Here is a 19,342-nt window from a genome sequence, read left to right as displayed (position 1 = left end):
CGCCTTCCTGGGTGTTTATTGAGCAATATCTCTCATTTCCCTTACCACTTTCTTCCTTTTTAACCACATCCACTTTATCTATTCCTTTTTCACGTTCCATTATTTTAGATACTATTGCAGCGATTAAGTCTGTAGATAAGAAAGTGGCTACCCCGATTCATAAATCGCGGTGGTCTTCTTTATGATGTAATCCTAGATTAAAATTTGTTATTGATCCTGCGTTGATCCCTTACTGGTCCTCTAAAGGAGTAACTTTAGTTCGTCATCTATATGACTCCAATAATGATCCATTGCCCTTTTCCTCTTTAGCTCAACAGTTCTCACTGTGCGTCTGCATTCGCTAAACTTGAAGGACGATGATCTCTGTTGGAGCTGTGGTCTAGCTACTGGCGATTATCTGCATATGTTTTTTACCTGCTCTCTTTTACAACCCTTCTGGGATCTCATCAATAAACATCTCATATTAATTTTCAATACTGATTTTCAGCTTTCCTTCCCCATGATCCTTTAGGCCCTTTAGCTTCCCGAGTGCCCTTGCCTTTGGATACCTTAGATTTGCAATTGCTTGATCTTTTATTGACAGTTGCTGTTAAGGTAATCCTTATGGAATGGAAGTCTTTTTCTTCTGTATCATATCATACATGGTGGGCTTGGGTTTCTTTTTTGTGCAGCTCGCACATTTCAGTCGATGTGGCTCATCTTACCCCTACGATTTGTAGTAATGTTTGGAAAGCTCTGGACGCTTATATGGATTTGGCTTCGAAGGGTTTGGTTGCCCAGTATCCTTTTGTTTCCTCTACTTGATTGCTGTTTGTCATTTGTGTGGTGTGTGTTTGTAGTACTGCAGTGGATCCTTCCCTTCCCCTCCCTTTCTCTTTTTTCCTTCTTCTTGCTATCTCCTTTTCTACTTTTTCTTTTTCTGTCTTCTTTTCCTCTTTTTCTCTCTTTTTACTTCTCTCATTCATAATAGTGATACCGTTTACGGATACTTTGGCACACTGATATTCCCCTTATGAGTTTCTTATATTCTACCTTTATATTGTTTGCGGGAATTATTTGTATTTGATACACTCATAATTACTATGTCGATGGATTTTGATTGTATCACTATATATTGTATTTATCTACTTCATATACTTTTTAAACTTAATAAACTTATTGAACACAAAAAAGACATATATGGGGAGTTGATAAAACATATAAACATATAAGACTATTACTTTTTGATTTTATGTGCTAGTAGGAACCATATAGGACCACATTACACGTTACCCGTTATGTATTATTTATATTGCATATTTATTTTGGCATAGTTAACTTGAAAATTGGAGGTTTCTTCTCATTAAGTTCATCTTTTATGAATAAACTGTTGATAATACAATGGACAACTGTGAAAGCCAGAGATTGTATGCCATTCTGTGTCTGCAATGACCCTATAATTATGAAATTATTGCATTTGCCACATAATTTGTCACATACTTTGAAAAATGTGAATATATCCATAAGAACGTTGTTTCCAGCTAAAAAGATTAAAAAACTCTTAGAGAAGCTGCTTCATAATTTGCATTTTTTCAACATAAGTACCAAAACCTCTCTGCATAACTTGGTTCTCCATGCCACATAATCCTAGTAGCCCAGAAAGTGGTAAAGCTCTGCAGAGTGGGTTTGGTTTGGTGATGGCATTATAATGATGAAATCTGTATTTTACAGAGAATTGTGAAATATTTCCCATATTTCATAGGGATGATGTTAAAGAAATTAAAAATTATTAAAAAAGATACATTGAAATGAAGAAGGGAAATGGAATATACTTTGAATTAAAAAACTGAGAGAGATAAATATACATAATAACATAGTAATCCAGCGTTTTCTGGGCCCACTTGCTTACCATTGGCCCTCTGGTGGCCTTTTTTCTCCGTCTGGGGGGTGATCGGAGTTAGCATTAACAGTCAATCTGATTTTAATTAACAGTGCAACCCATTTGTCTACACAATGAGGACTGGGAATCGTTAGCTACGTTTAAAAGGTTTATTACAAGTTAATAATCTAAATCAAATAAACAACCCTAAGCACTACACTTTCAAGATACAAAATGACAACAGGAAAACCTAGACATAATGTCTCATGGAAGGAGGGAATCAAGGAAAGGTGTCTGCAGGAATCTGTAAAGGGTCAGGAAGGGATCTGATCTGCATCAGGAAAGAGATCTGAGTAACAGTCCAAGGCGAACGGTATATTATAATTTAGTAAGTCCATTGAGCGATCATCCCCGCCCCCTCGATCACATCATCAGCGGTTCACTGAAATCCACAAATCATCACGTTTCAGATTTCAACAATTCCATTCTGTCCCACCCTGGACATGGAAACAATATCTTTCTCCCAAACACACATAGGTTACAACCTTTTGGGCAATAGTTCATTCAGTTCGCCCTTTGTCTCTCCAAGTACCTTCGTCAAGGTCCTTTTCTCAGGCTCCTGTTCCCCCAATCACTAGTATATTAATGTGTCTATTGTAAACTAACAATGCATGTGAATGCCTGCAAGAAATGTTGAATCAGCAGAAAAAGGAAATGGGCTTTAGTTTAGGCAGCATGGTTATAGGCCTACTCATATTAAGTTTAACATTAACTTCAAAGGTGCACATTTAATAAATGTGTGCACATTGAAACACACATGAATATACATTTCTAATGCATTAGGTTTCATACCACAAGTAATATTCTATGAGTCTTCATAACATTTAATGACAGGTATGGCAGAGAACTACATTTAAATCAAATATATGGACTAAAAATGCACACGATACTTGAATCTATTATCGTTTTATAGCAAGATTTCTTTCTACATGCATGAAATATATTCTGATCACAGTTTAGATTTGTTAAATGTTATTCACATGAAGTAGCGCACACATTTGGAAAGCCACATTTCATTCCTACGGTGAGTAGATTTTCTACTAAATGCATATAATATCAATATCAATCAGTATTTGTAAAGTGCATTAATCACCACTGGGTATCGAGGCGCTGTGTGGGGGCTGGCTATTCAAACATCCAAGTCTTGAGGCCTGTGTTATTAATCACAACTAATTATGATAAAATGTTCAAGTCAATCAGTTTTATAATCCTACAGCGAAGGCACTTTTGATTATGTCAAGTGCAACATTACATTAGTTGTTCCATAAACCATACATGCATCATGTGCTAAGTGCACTGTAAAAGGGTGGGCAATCTTTGTGCGGCATCAATAGATATGCAAACAGATATATAGATATACATATCAACACATAGATGACAACAAAAGGAAGTTTGGGGGAGGCTACAGGCAGACACATTTAAATTTCCATAGGAATCTTTACCCTTCACCACAGAAAAAAGACTAAACAGAAATACACCAAACGTGGCATGAAACTAAAAGTGTATTCAAGGAAGTGCTGTTGATTGGGTAGGTGGAACTCTCTTCAGCATTTTTCTGGAAGTTAGCATTATAAAATTGTGTCAGGTGATTGAAAGGGTTAGAAAGTAAGAGATACCTTGATTTGGTGTCTTTTTTTTTTATCTTCCTGCAACTTTAGCACCAGTTGAGGGATTTGCATGACATTTGGCAGATGCTTAGCATGTTTAGTTTTGTCTTGATGTAGATATGTCAAGAGTAGCACAATTAAAAAGGGCTGCAAAGAAGAGTTAATTTGCTAATAACTGTGACATCATTTGACAAATCCACATGAAAATGTACAGACATTTAGCATGTAGGGGTTCTGTTAGTATGTTACATGTATGCAGTTCCAAACAGGGGGCAAGGGAAAGGCTAAATTAGACGGTGTGCAATATGTTTTATGAGCTAATAACTTTGGCTCTGTTTAATAAATATGCATCAAAGTCCAAGGCTAGTAAACAGTCTAACCATGTACAGGAATCTCCAGGGTTATGTGGACTTGATGGCTTGGGAGGGAGGGTGGAGGCAATGTTAATTTATCTTTGGAAGATTTTCATGCAAATTTGTCATGGGGCACAGTGAAGGAGTTATCAAAAAAGTGCTCAAATGTGGTCAGTGAATGGTTGTATGGTTCCCTCAATCATGGTACTAAGGCACTGGTCACCTATTTTGATGAATTATGCATGCGTTATACTTGTTACATGAGAACAGACATGTGCATGGGTTCTTCTAGCCATGAATGTTATATATAACTAATCGTAGACTTTGGCCATTCTCACCAATTTCAAAGCAGCAACTGATGGTACAGTGCCTGAAGATAAAGGAATCATGTCCACCCCCAAAGACACTGGCAACTATGTTTTTAATGAAGCAGTTGCTCACATAATACATTTCCTTCAAATTAATGGAATGGGTATCCTGTTCAAGGAAACGTGTGCCATGTTGACAGTTAATATACAAAAGTGACATATATAGTTGAGGGTAGATGTGATCAGTCGCGGCTGCTGGCAAAAAAAAGTGGAGGCAGCAGCGGAGGGGGTGAAAATAATAATAATAAAAAGTACCTGATGCTCTCAGCCTCCTCGCGCCTTGGTGCTCCTCTGCTTCCTGCTCCCATCAGTCCCTGTGACACCTTCATAGAATCCCCATCCAATCCCCGTGCTGCTCTTATGTAGCATGAGAGTAGCATGGGGATTGGCTGAGCGGGTTGGCTGAACGCTCACTCAGGCACAGGAACACTGTGCAGTTTCTACACCCGGCTGTGGAATGCAGCTTTGTCGGAGAAACCTAACTGCGCATGTCTGGCCATTCTAAGACGACCGGCCAAACTGACATGCTGATAAGTGTACTCCACTCCTCTTCCCGCCCCTCCCGGCACAGCTGATTGCTCTAAGCCAGTGGGGCAATGTTCCTCCGCCATTGCAGAGTAGCCACCGCTGCATGTGATTTGTAGGAGGTTGTCAATGTTGAAGGAGCCGGGTTTCATGTTCTAGATTTACTCTAGAACCCTAGGCCGATGTCTCTTTTTATCTGCATGAAAGTGTGGAGGTGAGAAAAATCAATAGCCAATCAATCATTACAGTTTGACTGATCTATGACTCTGAAGAATCACTGACTCCCAATTAAGTTTAGTTAATATATTACAAAGCCAAGAACAGTTGGACATACAAGCACCTCAGAATGAGGGTGTAGAAATACATTGGTAATAATACAAAGCCAAACCTAGCGGTGAAATGTAGGTGGTGCAGCATACACAGAATAACCAGTTCCAGAATAAGGATACAGGAAATATCTAAAAACTGGAGTATGGATAATTGAAGGTAAGTAAACAATTTAATCAATAAAACGAATTTCGTGCAACACATTTCGCGATGCAGGGCACGCTACGAAGGCTGAGGTCAGATATTCTATTGATTTTAAGGTCACAAGCCTGTTTCCTATTCAGAGTGGGGTCCAACAGGGTTGTATCTTGGCCCCGTTGTTATTTAACATATACATAAATAACCTGGAGAAGGTGTTACTGGAGACCAAGTTGGTTTATTCTCAGGTGGGGCGGTGGGGCCTTCCTGTTCTTTTGTACGCAGACGATGCTGTTTTGATGGCCAGGAGTGAGAGTGGTTTGCAAACGCTGCTAAATTCTTTTGCTCAATTCATGGAAGATCATGACCTGTTGGTCAACAACTCAAAGTCCTATGTGATGCAAGTAGGTGCCCACTCAAGCAGGCTGTACACCTTTAAGGTTTGGCCCATTCCGGTCCCTACGACAAGTATCTTCTCCTATTTGGTGGTTCGGCTGGATGCCAAGATGAACTGGGGGCCCTAAAAATTAATAAGAAGAATGACCTTCCCCGGGCGACTGCGGCTAGTTTAAATTTCACCTCTAAATTGGGCAAATGACCGTTTGGGGCAATATTGCAGCTCTACAGGGCCAAATGCATTACAAACGCGTTGTACACCAGTGAAATCTGGGACTATACCATTCTTGATGATCTCCAAATTGCTGAAAACAATTTTCTGAGACGCTTCAAGCCATACCCCAGGGTACCTCCACTTTTATCGTACACGAAAATGTTGGTATGACCTATCTTACCGATCTGTTAGCTTTTCGCCCTGTGTCATTATGGTTAAAGATCTGGACTGGCAAGGGGACATCATTAAACAAAATGATCCTAAAGGACGGCATGGCCCTCAATCATGCCTCCCATATTCTGTGTCTTAAATACATCAGGGAGCAAGTTGTGGACCTGGGGAGAAGAGAGCTTTTTGTTAACCCAGAATTGAGTAATAAGAAGGAACTGATTGGTATAAAGGAGGCCTTTCTCAAACAGCAGCCAGCAGCCAGAGAAGACAAGGAGCTAGCGAAGCCCAGTATACGTCGCTTTGTTGTACTAAGAACTACACAGACGGTTGAACACAACCTTTTATGGTTTGTGATTTTGTATGATCGTTTTTTATTGACCATGTTCCGGTTTGACCTCTTCCATCTACTTCTTGCCCACCAAAGGGGGCAGCGCAAGGGGCAGAGTCTGTTGCCCTGTGGCTGCGACAGAAAGTCTTTTATCATTCTGATTTTGAAAAAGGCGAGTGTTTTCTGCTTATATTTTTTTATTAATGCTCAAAGGTTGCGCAGTTTTCTATGTGCTTAGCTTTTTAAAATCTGCAGTTAGGTTTAGGTCCAGTTGTGATTAATCAGCATGTTTCTAACATATTACCTATGGCACGATGCACTTTGTAATGTTCTGCACATCTTTTTTGCTTAATAATTGTTGTTATTGAATGTGACTAGTGTTTTTTACTGGGCTATTTTTCTTTACCTGTTCTCGCCTGTGTGACCCTGGTCTCATTTGTTCCTTGTTTTTCACATTTAGCCTAGGCTACTACTTTTACTGGCATGTTTTAGTCAAGGAATTTCTCATTTGCATTCAATGTGTGCTTTAAAGATTAATTGATTTATTGATTGATTGACTGAGGGGGTTTTTCCAGAGTGAGTGCTCTGATCGGCTGGTTGCAACATGAAAAGAAATGTTGCAGCAGCCATTGCAGGACTCCGGGACGCAATCCTTTGCCATGAATTATTTTTTTTTTTTTAATATTATAATGGGGCAGAGTGAGGATATCCTCCAGGGTTAAACGTAAAAAAAAAGCTTTTTTTGCTAATAATCCAGCATTTGTTCGGATGGCCAGGCACCGGGGGCCAACCATATTTAATTTATAATGTTCTGGAGGCGGGAATATGTGTGGAGCTCCCCTCTTCTCGCTGATTTCATCCCTGTGGACGCCACCCTTCAGGGCCCAGGCCATATTGAGAAAAGGGGTTGTCAGGTCCCCTTCCTGAGCCGATTTGAGCCCTGGGACCCCATCCACCGGAGCCCTGCATATTTTTGTTAGGGAGAAGGGACACGTGCCCATCCCCTCCCTAAGCCAATGTTGGCCCCTGGGACCTCATCCCCCAAGACCCTCCTAAACAATGACCTGGGACCCCAAGCCCCGGGATCCCATCCACCAGAACCCGGCACATTTTTGTTGGGGATAAAGGGCATGTGACCACCCCCTCCCTGTGCCAATGTTGGCACCAGGCACCTCATCCCCCAAGGCCCTCCTAAAACAATGACCAGGGGACCCAAACCCCCAGGACACTGTTAGTTCCCTGCCCACCAAAACGCAAGCTAGAGAACCTTTACCTCTGCCACGCTTTGGTGGGTAGGTAGCAGAGGTTTGCTCCTCCGGTAGGAGCAGAATGAAAAGCTGTACCTGCCAGGGGAGTAAAGAAGAGAAGCTGACTGGCACCAGCACACCAAGTAGTGTGCTCGTAGGGGAGGAGGAGGACGAGCTTAGGGGCTCCCCCCACGACTCCCAATGACTACCTGTGTTGTGGGGGCCCGAGTGGGCACCAAGGCACCCAAAATAAAAATAAACAATTAAAAATAATCATAAATAAGCCCTCACTATGCACTGCTGATTTCCTCACATATTACATCACTCATTACATGTTCTATGACCTCATTCATATCATCACTGCAACATCTGAAATTGCATCTTTCATAACAACACTGTGCATGGCAGGGGCAAGAGTTACAGTTACCTAAGGGAACAAGTTATAGTTACTTGAAATAACTATGACTGGTGAATTACAGTGTTTTTTTTTGTTTAAAACTTTGTTTTAACTTACATTTCACCTAACTGTAATGTCCCTTTCTTTCAGTAAAATTCTAAACTTTTGAAACACTTTTTTTAAAGGAAGAAATGATTGCAGAACCTAACAATAACATCACTTTAACATAAATATATATTGGTGTGTAGAAAAGTGATATAGAGATGTACTAACAGAAGAAAGTGTCTGTCATAAAGCAAAGAATATTCTCTTTTTTCTGAGTACGTCTCTTCTGCTTCACACATTCCGGTTCTATTGTAGAAAGGGCTATTCTTATTTATTCAGTACTCACAGAGAATCTATTGAGAGCATATGTACCCTGCCGTCCTTCAGCTAGGCCGTACAAAAGGTTATGGACTATAAAATAGATATTTATGCAGAGGGTTTTTCGACTCCATCATACACAGGCATCACCGCTTTCTCAAAGCCCACTTAAAATTGTACATCTGGAGAAACATACACAGAAACAGACGTTTACTGAAGAAGCTTGCACAACAAGCTAAAGATGGCTATTCACCCCAGAGCATTGAATTCCAAGAATAAATTGAGATGCTGTTGTACAGCACCACTCTGCATCGAGGCTGTGAGTGCCGTGTCTTATTGTTCACAAGGGCTTTAGAAAGCTCTTTTCGACTTTCGCCTGATCTGTGAGCTGGTAGAGAGATACTCTAGTTGACACTGTTGATGGACTATGCGGTACTTGTTTGTACGAGGAGCACATACAAACATCCTTCTGTGTAAGCTGGGTATCACATACAGCAGTTCAAGACCAATAATCCCCTTTCCAAACAACTACTGCACTTGCTGCAACTATAGAAAAAAGTTAGTTCAATTACCTTCTTTACTTTCAGCTAGAATCCTATTATTTTCAGGCAAAACTTTTGGATTCAGATAAGCAGATAGGTCAAGAAGTTGTCTTCAGTTAGAGAAAGGAAGATGCGTGCTTCCCTGGGTTGGTTGCTGTGAATGTCTTCATGTGTAATAATGTTGGTGAATGGTGTGTGTTGTTAAAATCGTTTTCAGAATGGTTTTGTGAAATTGTGCTGCCCTATTTGGAATTTTTTTTAAACAGCACTCTGGTTCTTATTACGAGTTTTGTTGTCCTCCTGCAGCACTGCCACCACTGTGCTGGCAGGAGGGCCGCCAAGCCTGTGGTGCCCCTTCCCAATGGATTCTGAGTTTAATTCAGGGCGGGTGGTTGGTGCTGCAGTCTTCTCACAGTGGCAGCTGTGTTAGGCTCATAGGAAAGCCTCAATAGCAGACCGCCGCTGTGACATCGTCTGCAGCACATTCCTGCACGGTGTGGAATGCACCATGTGATGCATGCCACACCATGCAGGAAGGGTGTGCAATTCCAGGGGAGCACAACTTGTGTAACCCTCTCCGTATCCACCCCGAGGCCCAGAAGCGGCAAGCAGGGCCGGACTGGGAACCAAAACCGGCCCTGGCAAAGTGCTCGGCTGGCCCCCCCTCCCCCCGGGGGGGGTTGGGGGGGTGCGACCGCGCTGTTTGCTAGGGCCGGTTTTCGGCCGATTTTGTTACAGTACCGTTTTTGCAGCTATGCTGCAAAAAACGACCCTGTAACAAAACCGGCCCCCACCCTCGCGGCCGACCCGGGGATTGCCCGGTGCCTGCAACGGCCAGTCCGGGCCTGGCAGCAAGAGGCACTGTTAGGGCCCCCTTAGTTGCATCTCAGCCACCCTTTTCATGACGGGTTCACCGCAATGAAATGGGTGGTGTAAATGCAACTTAGAATATTCTCTCTGGTGCCGGGGTGGCACACAAGCATATTCCTGCCACTTTCTCTTGTGCCACTTTCTCCTGTGAGGCAGCTGCGGGATCCTGGATCCCAGCGGACGCGGTGGTCCTGTGGTGGTCTGACTGCCACACTCGAAATATGACAGGCGGACCCGCAGTGGTGGCGGTGGTCGGATTGCCACCGCGAGTACGGTGGTCCAAGGGCTGTATTTTTCACAGTGGCAATGGCATTTATGTGAGCCCATGACCTGGACTGTGATGCCGAGATGACACCCAAAGTGCACTGCTCTTTGTTAGGGTGCCTACTGTATCATGCGCCAGGATAGTTGTTGCCTGTTTCATGTGGCCTGGTATTAATGGCAGAATAATCATTATTTTGGTGGCAGGTATTTTTGTCTGTACCTGTGAGGGAAGACTGTCTATCAGACTCCCCTGGGTAAAGTCTGCGTAGAAATATGTAGTGGGGGGATACTTTACTTCCTTTATGTCTGAGATGTGCGCAGGAGAGGTCTTCTGGGTACATATGAATGTTGGTTTGGTTTCACATGAGTGTGTGTTGATAATGTGACTGATGAAGTAAATTGGACTTCACAAGTGCATATTAAAAGATTAAACACACTTTTTTGGGACGCTTCCAAATGTCCTTGGCAGTAGACATCTTCATTCTGCATCCTCAAAACCAGTTTGGACTAGAGTGCCATTAACCTTAGCAGTGACTTCCTTCGCAGACTGTAAAAGTCCCACGAATCCCACTAATGAGCCCACTCCCAGCATCTAGCTACCCAGAGCAACAATATCATATGAGACAAGGAGCAGCTCCAATGCCTTTGGCATTCAGAAGAGTGAGCCAGCTCTATCCCCAACCTTTCACATGACCCTTGGATTCCTGTACACACCTCTCCACATGTCCTTTCGAGGACTGAAGGAGCTTCACTTCTTGGCTTCGAACCCTGGTCTCATAGATTTCAAAAGCATTAGAATTGCTTCCCTAGCCCTTATGATTCCAGAGATTTCTTCACCTCAAACCAAAATAGGATTTCCTTGCATGTTGCAGAAATTCAGTGTCCACTAGACTCCTAGGTACCAATTGTGGGAACCCCCTGTCCCATGGATACACCAATTACTAGATGCCCCTACCACAGGTGGTAATTCCCAAGATACAGGCCCACAAACTTCCAGCATATATGGTCAAATTAGTAATCTATCCATCTATTATCCCCACCAGCTCCATGACGGACCACTGCCCCACGTCGATTCTACCCCTCCCTTAATTTTCTGCCCCCTTTACAGTGTCATCAGGAGAAACTAAGACCACGTTACTTCCTTTAGGGTGTGGGCTTTTGAGTTCTCTATGTAGTGACTATGTCAACGACAAGATCAACAACAACTTCTTTCTCCAGCCAGACTCTTTCCACATGTGCAGTCCTCCTACCTCTCGAGACTAACGTTTAGCACCTCCACCATGACCACCGGGCTTGCCATCACCACGCCGAAAGCTGCATTGATCATGCACTCCATCTAATCATGAGCACCAATCGTCCACTGCCGACACCACATCTTCACCAAAGGACAATACCACATCAGCTCAGCCCTCATCATGATATTCAACAGCTCCATCAACACAGCTAAGTTCCTGGAAGCCTAGAATCAAGTCATAATACTCCCTCTCCTGAAGAAACACTCAATGGAACTGAAGACTCTGGCCAACTTCCAACCAATCTCCTTGCTGCCCTTCCCTGCTAATGTAATACAAAGAATCATCACTAAACGACTAGCCAACCACAGTAGCAGTTACAGAGGGCTGAAGGAGTAAGCGGAATCCAATCCTGCTAGTTCTTGGTGTGGAATCTAACAAGACACTTGTATTCATCTTTATCAGTTTAGTAAAGTACACTAGTTCCTTTCTTTTTTACGTATTCATTTGTTTAGTTTGCCGTTTTATAGTATGCCAACATGCCGTTTTTTAGCCAGCATTGTGTTATGCAAACCCAGCACTGCAAAAGCTAGTGGGCTTATCCTGCAGCTATAGTGTATGTGTGAGGTTAGTGTGGGCACCGAGCCTATTATAGTGATAAGTTATCTTGTTCTGAAGTTAAGAATGAATTCTGTTGGTAGACTAAAGTGGTGATTATTGAGTGGAAAATGGTTATGGATCAAAAGAAACAGCAGTAAGCTGGACCTTTTCCTGATATTCTTAGTTCTTAGCTATTTATTTGTTTGGGCCCTTCAGATTTCAGGAGTTTCCTGAAGCATAGTTACTTTGATTCCATATTTGTAGGTAATGTGTTCCAGAGTTTCAGAATTTGGTTTTGTGAAATCCCAAAGACATGTTTTGATCTTGTGGAATTTGATTGGCAGGTGTTCTATGCATTGGATGAATGTTGGATTAATCCTTGTTTCAGAATTGTTTATGGGAGGTGGATTGCACCTAAAATTTCACTCAGATGTCAGTGGGAGCCAATGGGTGCTTTTAATGCTTGTGTGATAAGGGCCATCTTCTTCTATTTAAGGTCAGTCGTCCTGCCTGATAGTTGTCTGTTGTTTAGCCAATTTACTAGTTGTTTTGGAAGGCCTGTGTAGACCGTGTTATAATAGTGGATCTTCAGCCGCGGACGCTGCAGAGATGGGGCTAGGTGGGGAGTATTTCAATAGATGACCACGAGGGGAAATTAAATAAATAAATAATTTTTCCTTGCTGTCGACTATTGAAATCTCCCCCCACACTACTCACCGCTCTTACCTGCAGCCGCCGCTGCTGTGGAGCATGCCCATTATAAATGATCTAGCTAATTTCGCTCAATGTGCTGAAGGATTGTTATAATTTTCCAAAGTAAAGATAGTTTGGCTTCCTTTTGCAACAAAGGTTTATTTGGAATTAATTATATTTACTGATCAAATGTGTATCTTAAATCCCTGTCATTTTGAGCAGGAATTTTTCTCATTCAAATTTGATTAGTTTAGTTTGGGCTGCACCCTCATTCAATAGTCAATATTCTTTTAACTTCCTGTGATGTTAGTGTGGTTTCCAGAGTCATTGTCTGAGTGGAAATGGATTTGAGAGTACATCAGAACATTTCTCATTGATTTCAGTGCAAACATAGCAATTGTAGTTGGTGTGTTCAATTAGCTGGGCCACTGGACATGTGTTATGCTGAAGAGTAATGGTGATGAAGATAATCCTCTGGGTCGACTGCGTGAGACTTTACTACTGGTGAAGCTATGAGACCTTTGTTTGATTTGTTACCTTCTATTGTAGAAGAAGGGATCTAGCCATTCCATGGCTGTGCACATGATTGTACTTCTTTCATTAGTTGTTTACCCAAAACACTGTGGTCAATTCCTTGAAAATCAGTACTGCCGGTCTTTCTACAACAGTGAAATGATGGTCCTTTTTTATGACGTTTTCATCATTGATATCTCACTCAAGGACATGTTAGTAAGATCTATGACCTATTTTCACAAAACAGGTATATGCAAGCTGTACACCAACTGGTTTATGAACTGGGGTCTAATGTATATGCCAACCTATATACTAATCAGTCACCTTGCAAACTTCAACACCATGTGATCATCTGCAAATGTAGGGATGGTGGCTTGCAAGGAACAGCAGAAATTAGTCTCTGCATTTGCAGTGTCAAATGGAAACTATTTTGTTATAAAGAAGCCGGTGATCCTTAAAGTAACATGTGCTGCTTTAAAACAAAAGGTGTCCTGTTTGGGAATACCTCGATGACAGCAAGCAGTGATATGATGGAACCCAGCCTGCTTACCATGAGTGCCCATGACACAATTCCCAAGAAAGATGATGTCCCCTGTGGGCTGCTTCTCCTTCACAAATCGGATAACTCATGCTCTTATGATCCATGGATGGGTGATAGGCCTTTTACGGAACAGGTAGGTCCAAGAAAGGAAGAAAGCCAATGGGCTAGACCTTTCCACAATGAAATCTTGGAGGGGGCATTACAGTGCATAGTATAGTAGAGGTTGATTTGTATAGGGATCAGAGAGAAGATTTAGCTACATGTACATATCATAGTTTGCTAATTAGTATTGTGTTCCTTTCCTTTCAGCCACCACCAGCACTCAAATAGCAGTCTTGCACCAACACAGGCTGTATGCATTGTTGGCAGGATTGAGTATGTGCAGAAAGAGCCACCTTCCTGCCCAAAAACAAAAAATGGAGGCGTTTCCCCCTTCCATGTGTTCTGCCGAATGCAGCTCAGTGGAAAGAGGAAAAAACAAGGACAAATTTGCAAATTTCTCTTTGTTATGCCTGCTCTAGGGAGGCGCAAGGTTTTGGCGCTGCCCCAGGTGTACAAGGTATTGTAAATCTGAGACTGAGTCAAAGTCCATGGGTGTTGCATGGGAACACCCACAGCAACATCCATGGAATGTCTCTTTGCTGCAGAGTAAGACAAGGAAGCGAGTTGCTGCGTTGTCTTACTTCATATGTACAAGGCAATGAAAAGCCATCGAAGGTGGCTTTACACTGTTATATTCCATATAGGTACCCCAATATAGGCTACGGTAACATCACCTATATTCTCCTCTAGATTACACACATAACGGTTCTTGGGGACTGACCTTTTACCTAGATACGACACTGCTCACAGAAAGCAGGATTTCCCTAGTAGCAGCCTCATACATTATGCATGAGGATTCTTGGGAACTGGGCAGGGCTCATCTCCTGCGTAATAACTGTGTATAAAGTTAATTTCCGATGCCTCGACAGATCATGATTGTTTTTGGGCTGATAAATGCGTTACTGAATTTGAGCTTCAACTCGGGCACCTGCTTTATTTATATCTGTAAGTGCTTCCTGTTGAGGTTTACATTTTTGTGACCGGAGGAGCATCCTGCCAGAATGTACCCTGCCCTTCATATTTTTATTTATCCAAGAATACGCCATCGTTTTGTGCGATACCGTAACTCAACTGGAGTACTTTCTACAGGCTAATCAGTAAGTGCTACCTCGTTGGGTAAATGTATAGTGCTTTTCCTATGCTACAGCTGCGTAAAGTACCAGAAGAGTTGTCTCCAGTGACCATGTGTGTGTTACTATGCCATCACGCTGAAGGACGCAGGGGTTCCTTAAGTGAGCTGTTCATCATAGTGGGTAAATGGCGGGAAGACGGTGCACACCGCGAGTGTGTGGGCGGGGCCAAACGGGCGGGCCTTCTATGCGAGTTCACATGCCTCTTGTGTGTATAAAAGGTCAGAGACCGATCAGAGCAGCAGGTGAGGAGAAAGAAGCTCCTGGTCACAGGAACTGCACGGGGATTGCGTTCATGATAGTCAAGGATGCAAAGGCCTCTATCCAGCATCACAGCTAATTTTCGACCCTAGATATGGGGAGAAAGCACACCTGCCCTGCCTCGACAAAGCTCACGATTGTTTTTGGGCTGATGAATGCGTTACTGAATTTGAGCTTCAACTCGGGCACCTGCTTTATTTCTATCTGTAAGTGCTTCCTGTTGAGGTTTACATTTTTGTGACAGGAGGAGCATCAAGCCAGAATGAACCCTGCCCTTCATATTTTTATTTATCCAAGAATACGCCATCGTTTTGTGCGATACCGTAACTCAACTAGAGTACTTTCTACTGGCTAATCAGTAAGTGCTACCTCGTTGGGTAAATGTATAGTGCTTTTCCTACGCTACAGCTGCGTAAAGTGCCAGAAGAGTTGTCCCCAGTGACCATGTGTGTGTTACTATGCCATCGCGCCGAAGGGCGCAGGGGTCCCTTGAGTGAGATGTCTATCATAGTGGGTAAATGGCGGGAAGATGGTGCACACCGCGAGTGTGTGGGCGGGGCCAAACGGGCGGGCCTTCTGTGCGAGTTCACATGCCTCTTGTGTGTATAAAAGGTCAGAGACCGATAAGAGCAGCAGATGAGGAGAAAGAAGCTCCTGGTCACAGGAACTGCACGGGGATTGCGCTCGTGATAGTCAAGGATGCAAAGGCCTCTATCCAGCATCACAGCTAATTTTCGACACTAGATATGGGGAGAAAGCACACCTGGCCTGCCTCGACAAAGCTCACGATTTTTTTTGGGCTGATGAATTCGTTACTGAATTTGAGCTTCAACTCGGGCACCTGCTTTATTTATATCTGTAAGTGCTTCCTGTTGAGGTTTAATTTTTGTGACAGGAGCATCGTGCCAGAAGAATCCTGCCCTTCATATTTATCCAAGAAGACGCCACCGGTTTATGTTCAACTGCCCAAAATCCGCCTGCGAGCGGATTTGCGAATTTTTTGGCAATTTCGCGAGATTCGCAGATCGCAAAATTGCTGAAAATCCACAAAAACTGCGAGCGGAACAGATTTTGTGCCCGCCCTTAGTGTTTTGTGTCACTGGGTGTCTCTAAGGTCACCTGCCCAGCCAACTAATGTGTTTAACTGCTGCCATCCAGCATTCTAGAGCTATTCTAGTGCTCTTGGGTAATAAATGAGGGATCCAGATACCATATATAAGTATAATTTGTGTGGTTGTAATATGTGGAGCTTTAGGTGCACAGCTATGTCTTCCTTGTCACTAAAGAGTCAATCATTAAGAATGTTGAACATGGCTGGGTTGCACTTGGCGAGTGATACTTGTGAGGAGCCACGGGCCATAGGAATTGTGTAAGTGGATAGGTATAGTTTTGGGTCACATACAAACTGAAGGCAGGATTATCATTTTGAATAGGGCACCTCGTCCCATAATGTTAAGCGGAAATTTGACCCAATATTCAAGGTTCCATTGGACTACGTACTTTAGCGGAGCAATGGTTCAGTTCCAGCTGAGGGTTTGTTCAAGAGTTATCATCATGTCCCAGTATTTCAGGTGTGTAGGGGCAAATGTTAGCTTAGAGACATGGGCCTCCTTTCAGGGTACATATAAGTCTTTTTTTCCAGTTCAGTCTGAGGCATCATTGTGAATATAAAGCATATGAAATATTATTGGGGCGGAAATGTCAGGTGCCTGCACAAAAAGGCCACCAAAACACCCAGATTTCCACATCAATTCAGATCCATTCCACTAGTGACTCAACGATCAGCGGAAAAAGAAAAAAAGAAACAGGGAGAGTGTGCACCCCTGTCTCGTACTCTGGCATAACTGAAAGGGAGACAAAGGGTGCAATTAGCACAGAGCTGGCCCAGAGACCTTCATGAACCCAATTAATCATCGTCCAAATTCTATTTTTGCTAGAAATGTATATGTGAAAGGCCACTGCAACATATTGAAGGCTTTCCAGAACTTGACTAAGGCTTTTCCCCTCTAGCCTGTGTATCTTAGTTAAAGTAACCTGCACACTTCAAGGGTAGTACCAAGTACTTTTGCCTAGCATACAACCCATTTGGTCAGTGTTGATTAGGGAGCACATTTTTCTACAAGCCTGTTCACTAGGACTTTTGCAAGAATGTTGAGTTCTGTATTTTTATGTAAAATAGGTCTTTATGTCTCACAAAGGTAGGAGGGGTGTCCCCTGTTTGCATATGACCACGATGGTGGGATGGTTCACACATGTCCCATGCCTCTTGGTAGGTCACTAGCGCATGAAGCTTTAAAATTGAGGAGTCCTATCTAGAAAATTTGAATTGGGAAACCATTAGGGCCAGGTGTTTTGTCTGATGGCATCTCATTGATGGTCCTTTGTCTTTCATCCTTGTTAATGGGCAGATCTAGTTCCTCGAGGAAACATCCTTTACCCCGCAGTCAGAACAACGGCCGGCCTTTACAACACAGTCACTCCCCTAACTTTGATTTTACCACATGCTCCTTTACCCCACGATTGCTTTAGGGGGATTGTTGTTGGACTGTGTTGGATTTTAAGTCCAGCACCTTTCCTGCTGCTGCGTTGACTAGAGTTGGAATAGTAATTCATACTATTTCAAAGTCCATCGCCACCCTAACGCAAGTCACTGGAATGACTTGAGTCGTAAAGTAGTGCGTTTTAAAGGCATGCGGGGTACATGCATGCTGGGTTCCGTCATACAACCGGCTCCTTGGCATCTGATGCCGCAAGCTTTGCTATGTGAAGGTCGGAGACAACTGGACCTTCCTATTTGATTGTAGGGGGCGACCAATGAGCATATAGCTCCTCACAATGCCTCACAAGGGTCTGTACAATCTCGGCTGCCTCTATTACACGACAATCCTGGGAGTGCAGGACCATTGATATGATCCTAACTTTAGTGTCTTTTTGGGCCTGCCAAACAAGACGTTTACCCACCTTGTCCACCCATTCACATACCTTGTTCTCCACCCTGCTGTGCAACACAGCCAGGTGCGCACTTAAAGTGCACCTACCACTTCTCCTCCCTAGCTGACTACACTGGAATAGAAAGGATGGCCACGCACTCGATTCAGCGGTCTGAGGAGAAAGTTACAAATACAATTATAATAAAATAGTTTTATCATCATTTTATTTTTAATCTGCTGTCTTTCGGCAGTGCTGCAACGCTCCTCCGCCATAGCAAAGGAGCCGCCCTGCCCCCCTCCCAACTTGCTTCCAAACGAGAAGCTCTACATGAGAGTAGTTAGAGATTCCTGTGGGGAAGATGTAAACTCTCAAAGATAGTAGCAAGCTCATCTGCTGGTGAAAAAATATAGTTAGTCTTGGACGTCGATGAGTGAGCATTGCGTAGTACATAGATTGCCTAGTGTTTGTGTCATTTGCACAAGGTGTGCGATAGTTCTAACGGGGAGCCCCATTTGGGTAGTCTGCTGTATGTACGAGAAACAGCCCTTGTATGATTGCCCATGACCGGTTCTATGATGAAATTGAAGCTGCCTGCCCACTACCCAGCAGCACAGTGGGCTCTCTAAAAGGGTCTTAGTTAGGGCCTGGAGAAAGGACTGTTGTAACCCGGGGATTCATTTACAATAATCAACATCCAATTGACCCCCCTCCAATAAACCGCAGATGACCACATAGTAGCCAACCAAGTAGGTCCATCTCTGCATTTATAGATGACCACCTCTCGTTTAATTTTATGAAGAAAGCCTTTGACATTCTAGTAAACTATACTGTATTGCTGTGTGACTTATAGACTGGTTTTGCGGGGTGTCTTCAGCCCCTTCCCTTCCACAAACACGTACCTGTCCATGTGTTGACCCATATGATGCTAATGCATACTATGTGGAACATGCAAAAACAAACCACGTAACTACTGTTGCTAACCAGTGGAACTCATATCCATCAACTCCCCATACTTCTGCCCCCGAAGCATCTGTTGCCATTTAAGAATAAAGACCCTGTTAACCAATATTGAAACCTAAAGAAAAGAAAACCCAAGAACAATTTGATAACTGCAAGTAACCAGAAGAGGATGGTCGTGTGTGCAGTTTCCATCCCCATAGCCACTGATGATGCAAAGTGTCAGTGGTGTCAGTGCAAAGGTCCTGAACTGGGTCCTCGATCTTAGCACCAATAAGGCCCTGTGTTGAATATATGGTGGCCAGTTGACAACAAGATCACTGGGAGGAGATCTCTGAGGTTGGAGGGTTAAAG

Source organism: Lissotriton helveticus, chromosome 9, assembly GCF_964261635.1.
Source record: "Lissotriton helveticus chromosome 9, aLisHel1.1, whole genome shotgun sequence".
Lineage (NCBI taxonomy): Eukaryota > Metazoa > Chordata > Amphibia > Caudata > Salamandridae > Lissotriton > Lissotriton helveticus.
Note: the sequence above shows the minus strand (reverse complement) of the source record.